Source organism: Phyllostomus hastatus, unplaced genomic scaffold, assembly GCF_019186645.2.
Source record: "Phyllostomus hastatus isolate PE091 unplaced genomic scaffold, TTU_PhHast_1.1 phas_scaffold_78, whole genome shotgun sequence".
Lineage (NCBI taxonomy): Eukaryota > Metazoa > Chordata > Mammalia > Chiroptera > Phyllostomidae > Phyllostomus > Phyllostomus hastatus.
In genome coordinates this window covers 14,025,781-14,040,149 of record NW_025334041.1, presented here as the reverse complement: position 1 = coordinate 14,040,149, position 14,369 = coordinate 14,025,781, and the positions used below count along the sequence as shown (strand labels likewise).

At 42.3% G+C, this 14,369-nt stretch overlaps 1 protein-coding gene across 4 annotated transcripts in view; it reads left to right on the top strand.

Annotated features, from left to right (window-relative positions):
* The first annotated feature begins 957 nt into the window (after positions 1 to 957).
* PALS2 (protein associated with LIN7 2, MAGUK p55 family member) overlaps positions 958 to 14,369 on the top strand; it is a 97,837-nt gene continuing 84,425 nt past the window's right edge. For 3 of the 4 annotated variants that reach the window (XM_045827727.1, XM_045827724.1, XM_045827725.1), the window contains exon 1: positions 958 to 1,259. The gene's annotated coding sequence lies outside the window, so the exon portion shown is untranslated. The remainder of the gene's footprint in view (positions 1,260 to 14,369) is intronic. The other variant, XM_045827726.1, reaches the window with a different exon arrangement.

Here is a 14,369-nt window from a genome sequence, read left to right as displayed (position 1 = left end):
CCCATCACAAGTCTGAGGGTTCAGGGATCTTTCGGGATTACGGAGCTGTTAAGGGAATTGAAGTTCTCTGATCGCCCGGCTGCACCTTCTGACCAGGGCCTCTGCTGCACTGCATCGCTCAGTTCCTTTCAGCTGAAAAATCAAATCTGCGCTCTTGTCAAAATGTGTCATCTGCAGACCTCTGCAGACCGGACACTCACAGTTCACCCTTCTCCGGGCAGAGTCAAGGTGCAGCCCCCCACCCGTCGGAGTTCTGGGGAGACCCGGCGTTTGGGGAGGACCTGAGCAAGCGGTGTCCTGGGAGTGTCCTGCAAAGCTGAGTCTGGGAGTTCCACGGGGCCTCGGGGCTATGAAAGGAGCCAGTGTCCGTCCATTTCCTCGGTTGTGAATCACACTCCCCTGTTGGGCTTTAGGGAGAAAATTCGTGAAGGACACCGCCAGCGCGGTGGAACTGCCAAATCCACATCAGAACCAGGAGTGTGTGTGAAGGGGGAGGGAAGAGATTTTCCAGAGGGTTCTCTTCCAGGTCTGTGTGTCCTTTGTGCCCCATGACTGGGTTCTTTGAATGTAAACTCTTGGAAAGAGCAGGGAGGAGTCTCTTTCAGGCCCCCTGGAGTATCTTGTCCATCAGTAAATGCTGAATGACAGCGGCAATTTCGGCCTGGAACACCCGGCGGAGGTGGGGGTCTGACTGAGCCCCCGCGGAGCGGCTGGGGAGGCGGGTTGGAGGGCGGGGCGGTGAGGGGTGCGGTGACCGGGGAGAGGCAGCGGGGCTCAGGCGGCGAAGTCAGGCCCCTGCGCCTTTGCGGGCGCTCGGAGGGGGGCTCCACCTGGCCGCCACGCCGAGGTCCAAGGGGCGGGGCCCGGCTTCCCGGAGGCGGTGGCGGCGCCTCCTCGCGCCCGCCCGAGCGCGCGCTCCCGGACGTCCGGCGCACGCGCGAGGCCGGGAAGCGCGCCCCGGCGGCAGCGGCGGCGGGAGTAGGAGGAGGGAGGCTGAGGGGAAGCTAGCGGCGCGCGTGGCGGCGACAGCGGTGCGGGCCACCGGAGCCGAGGCGGAGTGCGGAGCGGGGTAGGGACGGAGGGGGAAGGAGGCGGAGGGGAGTGAGAACCGCATTTCCAGTTCCCAACTCCGAGCCCCGAGTTTGTAGATGGGGCTGCTTCGCGGCGCCTGCGGCTGACGGAGAACAGCAGCAGCGGGCGGAGGGGAGCGGAGCGGAGCGGCGGCGGCGGCGGCGCGGAGGCGGCCGAGGTGCGAGCCGGTGAGTTGCCGGGGGTCCCACGTCTCTCGGATAACGGTCTCTCCGCGCTCCGGGGTCGGGCGGGGCGGCGCCCTGTTGCTGGCCACCGCGCGCCACGCGGGGACCTGGGCCCGCCCCGCCCCCTCCGCACCTGGGGTCCCACCGGCGGGGGCTGGGGCCGGGCAGGGCGGCCAGGCGCCCCTTGCTGGGCCACGCGGGACAGACGCCTTCGCCGGGCTCTTGGCTCCCGGGCTGCGGGCCGCCGGCCGGGGCGCAGCGCGACAACGTGTCTGGCCCATGCTGCCGGCCGCCGCGCCGCCGGCTCTACCCACGCGCTGCCCTGCTTGGCCCAGCCCGGGGCGGGGCGGGGGCTGGGGGCGCGGAGGCCGGCACCCTCTGCGGCGTGAGAGCTCGAACGGGGGACCGTGCCGGGGCGGCGGTGGCCGAGACTGCCACTATCGGGGTCGTCCCGAGTGGGGGCGATTCCGCCGGTTCTGGGCTTGCTCCTTGGCTTCGAGTTCCTGGGGAGGAGGCTTTATGCAACTACTGCTGCTACTTGCCGGGCACGGGACTTCAGTTTTTTTGGCTAAAGTGGCTGTGGGCCGAGCACACGCCGCTCCGGAGGCGTTCGTTGCCGAGGCGGTGCTTTCCGATCCTGGTTACGTTTGTCTGGAACCAGAGGGGTGCCGGGGGCTTCTCCCGCCCTTGGTGAAGGGGCAGGGGGGAGTCAGTTGAGGGCTCTTAGGCTCGGTTTGATGACAGCTTGTGGATTGGTCAGGGGATGTTTTTTGCAGGACTTTTTAACACTTTATTGGGAGTTTAGTCTCAGTCTCACGGGCTCGAGATTTCATCCTTTAAACTTCCATCGGCTGGAGCATCGTTTGTGTAAATGGGGGTGGGGAGAGTGGGGGGCAGGCGAGGAAGGGAATTGAAGGCTGATGGGGAAGCGTAGGAAATTGTCTGCATTACTTACACAGGGCAAGTGAGCCACGATTTACCCTTTCCTACGCCCTCGGGGATTGTTGGAATTTTACTTTCTGCTTCCCGAATTGGTCTTTTTGTAATGTGACTTGGAACATTTGAGATGCGTTAAAATGGTCTTCAATTGGAGTATGATTTAGCAGCCATTTCTTCCCGTGAAATCTTTCAAATGGTCATTTGGAAACTTATGTATATCGAATATATTAGGTAACACGCTGTTACCGATGCGGAGATCCTTGTGGTGCATAGGTATAACACCAGACCTCACGGGATTTTTGCTTATTGTAGGCATCTACTGTGCAGTTACGGTAAGGTATCAGGCCTGATTATAGTCGTCTTCGGAGTCCTTATTACAGTAAACAAGGAACTTTCATGGGTTGTGTCACTTTGAGGTCATTTGTATCTGAAATTATCATATACTTAAACCCATGTTTAAATATATGTTTGCACAATGTGTTACTTTTTAAGGTTCATGTTTATTTTAGACTAGGGTTACATAATATACAAATGGTAATACTTTTAATTTCTCTGTGAGATTGCACACTAAACAGGAAAAAAATTCAGAGGGCGTGTGTGTCCTTTTCTGATTGATACCACCTTAATACCTTTTCCACTTGGGATTTCAAAATGATTTTTTTTTTACATTCTAGATTCAATAAACACTGGAAAAATTAAGGTGCTTAAGCAAGTCTGGTAGGCTCTATGTAAGACAGAATCATTTTATGCTGTTCTCTAGGCCAACTGTTGGATTTTTAAAAAATGAATCACATTTTTCTTAAACATTCAAGGGAGCAGTTTGCTTTTTCTTTCTTTCTTTTTTTTCTGTGTTTCATTTCAGGCTGAAATTGTTCCAGAAGACTACACAGCCTGCTGCTGTCTCTCCCCTTCTCCCTCTGTTTTTGGCTTGGGATAACCAAGAAAATTATAATTATGAGACCCTGTCTGTATATATTACCTATTGAAAAGCCTTTTTTTAAATTGAAATTGTTTATTTATTGAAGTTTATTTATGTACTTCATCATTGAATAACGGGTGGTTAGCAGAAGACATCCTAAGTTTTAATTAAATGACTTCCACATTTGTTGACATCCAAGCTTTGTTAAAAGTAGTATCAGCAAATTATTGCTGACAGTTGTAAATAATAAGAGATAGTCCTGGTCAAAGGCTATCTAATTATAAAAACAAGAAAATAAATATTAAGAGGCAAGAGGAACCATTTGTAATTTTGACATCACTTACTTGATTATAAATTACCTAGTTATAGGTGATTTTGAAAAGTAGTATTTTGCAAGTTAGACATTAGGTATATACTGCTGATGATAATTTTCTTTTCCAAGGTGATTTATTTGGTGACTAAATTTGTATCAGAACTCTACTTCAAGTGGATATAGTTAACTTGCAAGAGATGTGTTTGTGTTTGCTTCAGGATGGATAAATACCTGCCCGTTAGATGAAAACAAGACTGGACTGTTTGAGGATATCGTTAAGTTATTCCTTGAAAAATTATGCTACTTTTTGTTTTACCTGTAGCTTCTTTTCTTTCAAAAATAGTCTTCACAATTATGAATGTCATAAGAGCAAGATAAGTGTAAGAGATCTCCTCACTGCTATGGCGCTAGTATTCAATTAAAGGTTTTATTTCTCCATTGTAGGGACCAGGTTCTGTTTAGAGTATTTTTGGTCAGTCTCATTCAAGCTGCAATGATTTCCCTACTCTCCCTGCTATTTTTATGTGGCCACTGGGGGGAGACTTTACAATTTAGGTAGACCTTATCCTTCCCTCACGTGCACTGGCTGCTAATCATCCCCGGGCGCCTTGCCAAACTGCTGGAAATGTCTTGGGGAGGATGCACTCAGAATCAAGTCTGGATCAAGGTGTGTAATGACTCTCATTTCTTTAGCTCCCATCACACTCCCAAAGTACCTCCCTTTTATAGATTGTGTTATTAACAGTCTACTTTTTGGTCTACTGTTAAGTGGGCTAACTAAATACCTAACAGTGAAAGATGAGATTCATGAATACATTAGAGCTTTCAAAGATCTGACTTTACTGACAATAATGTCAGAAGCAGTGCAGGTTTAATCACTTGCTTAGTGTACACCGATATTGGTTGTCTGGAAAGATCTGTGGAGAGCCTCGCTGTTCTGCGAGGTGCACTATCTCCAAAGCTTTTTGAGCAGATTTGTCTCCTTTGAAAAAGCTCTCAGAGGAGAGATGTTGAAGCATCCCTTGCACTTAATTTCACCACCTAGGCAAGTTCTCCCTTTATCATAGCAATAGGGATAAGATTAAAACACAACTTTGTTAGCCACTCAGCTGTGGCTGTTGTCAAGTCAGAAGTCTGGTTTTTCACTTTTTCCCATCTGACGGTATTTAACCATGTTAATGTTGAATTGAATAACAGTGAACTCAGTTAAGGAAGGATGTTATGTTTACAAGAGCTTAGAATTTACGCGTTTATGTTCTTCCTTAAGGCCTTTGTACAGTCTTGATCATAGCAGATGCATTACAAGTATAATAAACCAGACAGAATGTAGGGTAGTTCCTATCATCCCGCTATCCTAGATTGTTCTTATTTCCTTTCAGGTGGCTTTGCTTTTGTCCTAACTTTCTTTAAAAAAAAAAATCACACAGTATGAGAAGAGCTATTTTCTGCTTAGGAAATGTTCATTCCTGGCTAACCTCAGGATTGTGTCAAATACTTGAGGACGAGAATTTCTACAGGCCTGTATGTTAAAGTCATCACTGATATGAGACAAAAGGAGAATTAAAGTTAATATAGTGAGTTTTTAATAAAGCTCAAGTTATTTTAAAATCCTTTCCATTGCCTACCAGTTTCTATACATGACGTGAACATTACTTTACCACTGTGCTTGTTCCTCTTAGGTCCGTTCCTTCTTTACCAGTTCCCTCACCTCCCTTGTTCACTGCATTCCATCTGCACTGCCCTTTTTTTTTTATGTCTCTCAGAAATGTCATGGCTTGTTTTCGACTTAGTATTGTTCCCTCTGCCTGGGATTCTCTTCCTAAAGCCTTACGTGACTGCCGTCTTTTCATCATTTCAGGTTTCCCTTCAAATACTACCTTTTCAGACCAGCAGTGCTATCTAACTATCCTTTCACAGTAACACTGGCCTCATTTCCCACTACCCCATTGCCTTTTCATTCTTTTGCAAACCATTTGTTACAACTGAAGTGTATATTATTTTATTGTCTGTATGTTTTCACCAGAATGTAAGTCCCATGAGAAAAGAGTGATTTTATCTCTTTTGTTTAACATTATATTTCAAGGACTTAGACCTGTCCCAGGCACATTGCTATCATTAAGTAAATATTCCTTTTCTTTTTACGTGTGAGATTCTATTCTTCCTGAAGTTTTGGTGTTAAAATGTCCCTTTAGGAAATGATAAGAGTAGATGGTAGTGGTGGTAAGTAGGCTAATTTTGGCTGTAAGTCATAGAAATCCATCTAACTGGTATAAGCAAGAGCAGAAATTTATTGTGAAGGTGCAGGGAGTATGTAATGGCATCCAAAGGTTGTGACTCAGGGACTCCAGTGCCAACATGACCACACTTTCTCTTTTCTCTCTGGTCTTCACTGCGCATTTGCTCCATTTCTGCTCTTGCTGCAGAGGACCTCTTCCTAGTCCTCATAATGGAAAATGTGTCACCAGCTGCTGTGAGTTTTCCCTGTACCCACCCAGACAACAGGAAACAGATTCATCTAGCACTTATCTTCCATCCCTGTTCAGGAATTGTTGTGTTAGAAGTTGGTTGTACTTGCTGTGACCATGGGAAATGAGTTTGGAGAGACAACCCAAGTAGGTGCCCCAGTGATCATGCGTGTACACATTTGATCACCTCCCCACCAAAAGCAGTGTCCCCTCTTTTAAATTTTGCTGGTATATGAAGCTAGAGGATCTGAAAAGCACTCTCCTGGTGATATTCAAAAGAAATGTTCTTTTTTTCATGGAAGGACTATACCGTTTGTACCATTTGGTTGAGACAATAAAACATATATAAAGGAAAGACACAGTCAACAAAAATAGCATGGTGATAGTAGGAACTGAGAAAAGTATTTGCAATTTGTATTACAGACAAAAGGCTAACTTCCTTAATATGAGAAGAGTACCTATACATGGATTTAAAAAAAATCAACAATGATGCGAGAAAAGATCATGAACAGATATTCACAGAGAAGGAAATCCAAATGGTTCTTAAGCATATATAAAGCTATTCAACTTCACATACAATATAAATACCATAAATTAAAAATACATAATTTTCACCTATTATATTGACAGATCAAAAAAGTTTGATAATGCTTCTGAAGAGGATATAGACTAACAGGTGTTTTCTCACATTGCTGGTGGAAATATAAATCAATAGAATTTGATATGGTTGAAATTTCTGAAAAGTACTAAGGTAAATAAAATTACCTGGGAATATGCATAAATGGATGTGTTTGTAGGAGAGGAAGGAGCTAAGGCACAACTTATTTTTCTGAACACTAATTTGTGCTGCTTTATTTTTGGCTTTAGTCATGAAACAAACCCAGGGTAGGGTAAAGGCAGCCTTATTGTATGTCCTTCCTTCATCAGCAGCATCATCCTTGTCCCTGTCCTTTTAGGATCAGGCTTAACTCTCCTTCCCAGATCTCCCTTTCTTCTGCCCTAGTATTGGTGAAGTTCCTGTCTAAATCACTGAGATTTCCCTATACATTGTATCTTTCAGAGCCTAGCACTTTCTTAGCTACTTCGTAGCCCTTAAGGAACGACTGAAGTGAAAGAGCTTAGTTTACTAACCTTTTATAGAGCTACTTCGTGATTTTATACTTTTGGAAATCTGTAAAAAATGATTCAGAAGTTCTCTTGTAAATGTACTTGAGAGTTTTATTACAACAAATGGAAAATAGTGCAATTTTATAAGTTATAAATATATTAAATGAATTTTACTTTTTCATGGTTCCTTTGTTTTATAAAATATTGTTAGGTCTTAGTTGAGTTTTAATAAATGTTGTGGAAAAAGTGGGGAGGGCAGCTGAAGATGCATGGAACTTTTCTAGAAGAATGTGTCAGAAAGTGAGAGGAAAATGGTACTCTGAGCAGATCAAGGACCGTAAGCTCAGGAAAGGAAAAGTGAAGGGTGGGGATTAGTTCAGAGAAAGTCTGTGGTGGGACTTGGGGGGCTACATCTTGTAGAGGAGTTTTACCCTAGGAAAATGGTAAGCCGATTTACACACATGTATACTATGAGGATGCCACATGTGTTCTGTAGGTCATTTTTACCACAAACTGACTCTGGTAGCAGGGTCCTCTCCCCAAGGGGCCATCAGGATCCTTTAGAGTTGTTCTGTGTCAAAGGGTTCTAGTTTAGTAGGTCTGGTGTGGGGCTAGAGCATGTTTATATTTTTAAGGTCCCCAGGAGCCAATTCTTATCAAATAACGAATGTTATAAACGTTCTCTTTAGTGTCCACATCAGCATAGCTTTTAGGGTCCTGTCATTTCAGTAACTCTAACCGTAGTTTTGTCCATCTCACCATGGTCTCTCCTTTAGCCAGATTGATAACATGTATAGACATCTAATCAGTTTTCATTTCTTTGTCCACTTTCACACTCTTCTCTGCCCCCTTGTTTCTTCTTCATTAATAAGTGTTGAAGCTTGCCTCCCCACAGAAGCTGTTGTTGGCTGGCCTCATCCACATTTTATGTCTTCAGTACAGGAAAAATTATAACACAACAGTTACATAACTGGCAAGGACATATCACACGAGTGACTGATTTATATGTTTGCACTCATATGAGCCTTGCACATGTATGCCTTGTTTTGCTGTTGAAAGTCCTCATTTTTCTTTTAGGTACCAAGGGCTGGGAGCTCAGTCATAGTTGCCTTACTGTTGGTAATGGCGTCACCAGTATTACTGGATGCTTACCATGTTTTAGGAACTATGATATAATAAATGTTCTCCACACAGTACCGCCTTTGCTCATCAACAGGTTTTTTAAATCAAAGTAAAACCCTTATATTATTATATTGGTTTCCTGTGGCTGCTCTAACAATTTGCCACAAATTTGGTGGCTTAAAGCAAAAGAAATTCTCTCATAATTCTGAGGCGGAGCATCTGAAATCAGTATTATTGGGCCAGAATCAGAGTGTCGATGGGGCTATGCTCCCTCCAAAGGCTAGAGAGGAGAATCTGTTCTTCCCCTCTCCCGGGGATGTTAGTGTCTGCCAGCATTCCTTGGTTTGTGGTGGCATCATTCCAGTCTTCATGGGCAGGATTTCAGACCTCTCAGCTCTGGCCTCCTCGTTGCCTTTTTCTGTGTGGGAGAAAGGGAGAGAGAGAAATCTTCCTTTGCTTTCTCTTATAAGGACTCATGCAATGACATTTAGGGCTCAACTCATGATCTTGGATAATTTCCCCATCACAGGATCTTTAATTAATCCATCTGCAAGAGCTTTTCCCCAAATAAGGCAATATTCATAGACCACAGGGACTCACACATGCATATCTTTGGGGGGCCGTTATTCTGTCTACCACAATGATAATTCAAATGGTCCAGGAAAGGAGGGTTGGAAAAGTCTTTTTAACCCATTCTCATCCCTCTGTCTCTAAGTGGGTGTTCCTTAGTCAGGGACAGTTTTGCTGCCCTCACCTCATTACTCCAGAGACATTTGGCTGTCAGAACTGGGAGTGGGTTGCCATTGGCATCTGTCAGACAGAGGCCAGGGATGCTGCAGCCTGTGCACAGGACAAGCCTCACAACAAAGAATTATCCAGTCCCAAATGTCATAATATTGAAGTTGAGAACCACTGTTCTGAAGGCAACTATTGCTAGTAGTTTCTTGAGTATTGAGTTTTTTGTTAAAAATTTTGTACCTGTATCAGCACATATTATGAGCAGAACCCTTTCTAACTGATTTGATTGTGGCTGGTGTTAGTTTTTGGTTGATTGAAAGGTTATTTTAAATACATTTTATCGATTATGCTATTATAGTTGTCTCTTTCTTCTCCCTTTTATTCCCTTCTGCCCTGCACCCCGCTTCCCACCAGTATTCCTCCCTATTAGTTCATTTCCATGTGTCTTGCATTTAAATTCTTTGGCTTCTCCATTTCCTGTATTATTCTTAACTTCACCCTTTATTTTGTACCTACCATTTATGCTTCTTATTCTCTGTACCTTCCCCCCCCAACCCTCCCCACTGATAACCCTGCATGTGATCTCCATTTCTGTGATTCTGTTCCTGTTCTAGTTTTTTTGCTTAGTTTTTGTTTTTGTTTTTTAGGTTTGGTTGTCAATAGCTGTGAGTTTGTTGTCATTTCAGTGTTCATATTTTTTATCTCCTTTTTTTTTTTTTAGATAAGTCCCTTTAACATTTCATATCATAAGGGCTGGATGGTGATGAACTCCTTTAACTTGACCTTATCTGGGAAGCACTTTATCTGCCCTTCCATTCTAAAGGATAGCTTTGCTGCATAGAGTAATTTAGATTGTAGAACCTTGCCTTTCATGACTTGGAATATTTCTTTCCAGCCCCTTCTTGCCTGCAAGGTTCCTTTTGAGAAATCAGCTTATAGTCTTATGAAAACTCCTTGGTAGGTAACTGTCCCCTTTTCTCTTGCTGCTTTTAAGATTTTCTCCTTACCTTTCATCTTGGGTAATGTAATTATGATGTGCCTTGGTGTGCGCTTCCTTAGGTCAAATAAGTTTTTAGTTTCTTGCTCTTCCTCTTCTCCTTTTGGCACCCCTGTGGATTTGGATGTTGGAATGTTTCAAGTTGTCCTGGAGGTTCCTAAGCCTCTCCTGATTTTTCTGAATTCTTGTTTCTTCATTCTGTTCTGCTTGAATGTGTATTTCTTCCTTCTCCAAATCGTTGGTTTGAGACCTCGTTTCCTTCCCTTCACTGTGGATTCCCTGTACATTTCCCTTTATTTCACTTTTCATATCCTTCATTTTTTCCTCTAGTTTTTGACCATACTCAACCATTTCTGAGAACATCCTGATTACCAGTGTTTTGAACTCTGCATCTGGTAGGTTGTCTCTCTCTTCATTGCTTAGTTCTGTTTTTGGAGTTGAGATCTGTTCTTTCACTTGGGCCATATCTCTTTGTCTGGGCACAGCTGTTATGGTGTAAGGGGTGGAGCCTTAGGTGTTTGCCAGGGTGGGGCAACCCACTGCACTGTGTTGTGGTACTTTCTGTGGGGGAGGGGTCCAAGAGGGAACAATGCCACTTGCTAGGCTCTTGGCTGGCTTTCAGTCACTTCCCACAAGCAAATTGGGCCCTTGTGGTGCTGATTCCCTGGGTGGGTGGGTTTGTATACATTCTAGGACTCTGTGGGTCTCTCCAACAAACTCCTGTGAGTCTGGGAGTTTCTCCCACCACTGCAACCCCCACAGGATTTTACCACCAGAGGATTTGAGGCTTTGTTTTCCCACGCTGGAACCCTGGGTTGTGTGGTCTTTCTCTCCCCAGTTGTTCCCAGTTTATCCCCACTCTAATGTGGGACCAACTGGTCTGCCAGCCACCACCTGGCCTACTCCACCCATCCAGGTCCTCCACCTGCCACCTACCTGTGAGTCCTCTCCACCCCTGCTGCCATCTCTGCCCCTCCTACTGGTCTGCATGAGTGTTTCTTCTTTAACTCATTGGTTGTCGGACTTCCATACAGTTGTATTTTCTGGCAGTTCTGGTTATTATTTTTTTAATTTGTTGTTTTCCTTATTTTGGTTGTGTGAGGAGACAGAGTGTATCTATCTATGCCTCCATGTTGGCCAGAAGTCCTGAATGAAAGTTGATTTAAGTGAGGAGTCAAAAAATGATTCACATATACCTTAAATATATGTTTAGTTAAAACTTATGCATATATATTCGTCTGTCAGTCAGTCTTTTATTTAAGCATGTGTCTATTGCCTGGGGCTCTGGATCAACCTTCTTATGTTAACTAGTGCATTATCACTGAAGGCTAGCTTTGGAGCAAGAACTTAAAAGTCTCTGAGGGAATCTGGGTGTAGGATCCTTGTTGTGTTTTATGACTGTTCAGTTGTTTATAGTTGTCTTACTTGCTTTTAACTATATAGCAGTTTGGCTTTTTGTTTTCTTATTTGGCTTTGCCACTTGCCTTCTTTTTGAGTCTTTCCAAAGTATTCAACTTGTTTTTTATATAAATAACAATATAATTTTGATGGTTTTCTATCTACAATATTGTGTGTGTGTGTGTGTAAAGAAATTCTATTTTGTACAAAAAGCAATGGCTCTCTAAGATAAGATAACTACCTTCAGTTGCAGTTCATTTGAATAGTTTTTAATCTGGTGATATAATGATATCTGATGTCATAGTTGCTTCTGAAGTTTTGTAGGTTTTAGAAATTTTTGTTTCAATGTAATAATGACAAAGTATCTATAGGGTTGGCCAAAAAGTCCATATGTTTTTTTCCCATAAAATGAAAGACATTTTTCATTTTCACAAGTGACTTTATTGGTTTAGATATTTTGAGTATGTCACCTATCTCCAGTGTGGTGTCATGTTGATTGTTCTCAATTATGTTTTGATTTGCTCACTATCAACTTCAGCTGGTCTACCGACCGTGGAACATTGTCCAGAGAGAAATCACCAGCACAAACTCCACAAACCACTTTTGACATGTTCGATCAGTCACAGCACTTGTTCCATACACTCTGCACAAATCTTTTTTGCATTTTAGTTGCATTTTTACCTTTCTTGAAATAATGAAGTGTAATAAGCCAAAAATGTTGTGTATTTTCTTCCATCTTCGGCATTAAAATGGCTGCACAAAAATTCATCAATTTTGATAAGTTTGTTTTTAAACGCATGCTGATTTGACAGCTGTCACAATACAATCTAACAAAATTATTTCAAATGAAGTTAAAGACAATTAAATGCTACTAGAGCCGAAAAAAACAAATGAGCTATTTGGCCAACCCAGTATAAAAACTATATTGCTATTACCAGTTTGATGCTTGGGTTACTTTTCTACTAAGTAACTAGAGCCAATTCTACTAATTGGCTTTTTATTAACTATAATTAGTATTATTTGCAGTTTTGCTTACCAGAGAAATACTTTTACTGCTTCTTATAATATAGTTAAATCATACAATTCCTTGAAATTAGGTACGTTATTTCCTTTTGTTTGTTTTCTTCCTCAGTATAGCAGGAGAGTTAGAGATATGGGCTGTAATCCCAGTTTTGCGAATGCCCAGCTCCGTACTTTGCTCTGGACACAGAGGTTTATGTGGTACACACAGTAAGCTTACTGGCAAATGTGCCTGGTGTCTCTCCTGAACTCAGTACGCCTCGGTTCTAAAACAAGGAGTGCAATATCTACATTGTAGGGTTGGTTTAAGATTTTACTTGGGATAACGTAAGTAAAGTGTCTAGCAGAGAGGTTAGTACATTTTAAGTTTTCAGTAAATTTCAGTATCCTTTCCTTCTCTTACTGTCTGGTATAGTGTTACACATACTTTGGAGACTGTTGGGTAAATATGTTTTCAGTTGCCTTTGCTTGATTCATAACTTTCATTTCTTTCTAATATAAGAGATATGGCTTATTTAGTATTTTTAAAAAGAACTTTGCTTTTAAAGTAGTCCAGTAAAGTATGTGCTATTGAATAAAGTTAATGTCTTATTTTTACATGACATTCCAGTATGTTTACAAAGGCAAATTAAAAATTGAGTGGAAAAATATCTATGTGACCTCAAAAATTCCTCCCAGCATAATCTAAAGATATGATAAAATTTATGCAGTCCCAATTTTTCCTCCTGCTTTCCCCCTATAAGGCTACAAAAGTAGTGTTTGATAATGTAGCATTTTGCTTTGAATGAAGAGAATGTTATTTGCAATATGTTCCTAGTGGTCCATGATCACATAATAGAAATTCTTTACTGTTTTGAAAGAATATGGCTGTCTTCAAGTGGATTTGTCTTTTAATTTTACCTGGAATGTGTATGTCAGGTATACATACAGGACGGGGCAAAAGTGGGCTTATATTTGTAAGTATGTGAAACACAGGGTTAATTCTTGTATTGTTATTTATTAACTACTGTGTTGTTTTCCATATGAAAACTGTGAGTGTACTCTTGCCCCACCCTGTATAATAAAATGTTTTATGGAAATTTAGCTTCACATGAATAAAATTATTTTCTTTTTTATTCATCTACTAAATGAGCTTCTATCTGGGACTTTGGTATTAGAAACTTGGATAACCAAGTTAAAGAAATTCATTGAAGTTGCTAGCCCTGGCTGGCATAGCTCAGTGGATTGAACGCGGGCTGCGAACCAAAGTGTCGCAGGTTCGATTCTCAGTCAGGGTACATGCCTGGGTTGCAGGCCATGACCCCCAGCAACCACACATTGATGTTTCTCTCTCTCTCTCTTTCTCCCTCCCTCCCCTCTCTAAAAATAAATAAATAAGTAAATCTTTAAAAAAAAGAAATTGCTTATTTTAGAAATTAAACAATGACCATATATTCATATGTAAATATATATGTATTTTATTGTCACCCAAGGACATTTTTTTTTTCATTGCTTTGGGGGCAGAGGGAGAACAAGAAAGAGAAAGAAAAATCTCAAGAAACATTGATGGGTTGCCTTCCTGAACACACCCCAACTGGGGAAACCCAGGACCCTTCTGTCTACAGAATGATTCTCCAACCAGCTGGGCCACACTGGCCAGGGCTGGTCATGCATATTTTTATATAAGTTGATTCAGATGCCTTTCATTTTTGTTTTAAAATTAGTAATCTTTTAGAATGGGAGATAACTGCAAATTTTTTCACCAAGTTTTCAAGAAGGTTGGAGCACTTTATGAGGCAAATAGGCAAAGTTGTCACAGTATGCCCATGTGATCTCTAGCATTAGGTTCTTGAAAACTCCAAGGTAGAGAAATTTTTCCTGAAGGAATTTAGGCTGTTATGGGGAAAATAAGGTTAAGTAGCCTGAGATTGGGAATGAACCTTTGAAAATCCCTTACAAACTTTTAATGTTCACCCAATTAAAACGTTAGGTAAAATATGTCAAACTGATAATGACATTTTATGCAGTTCAACTTGGAAACACCAAATACTATACAAGTAGTTTTTATTTATCACTACTTTCATGAAAGAAACTTTTTACGATTTCCATTCTGGGA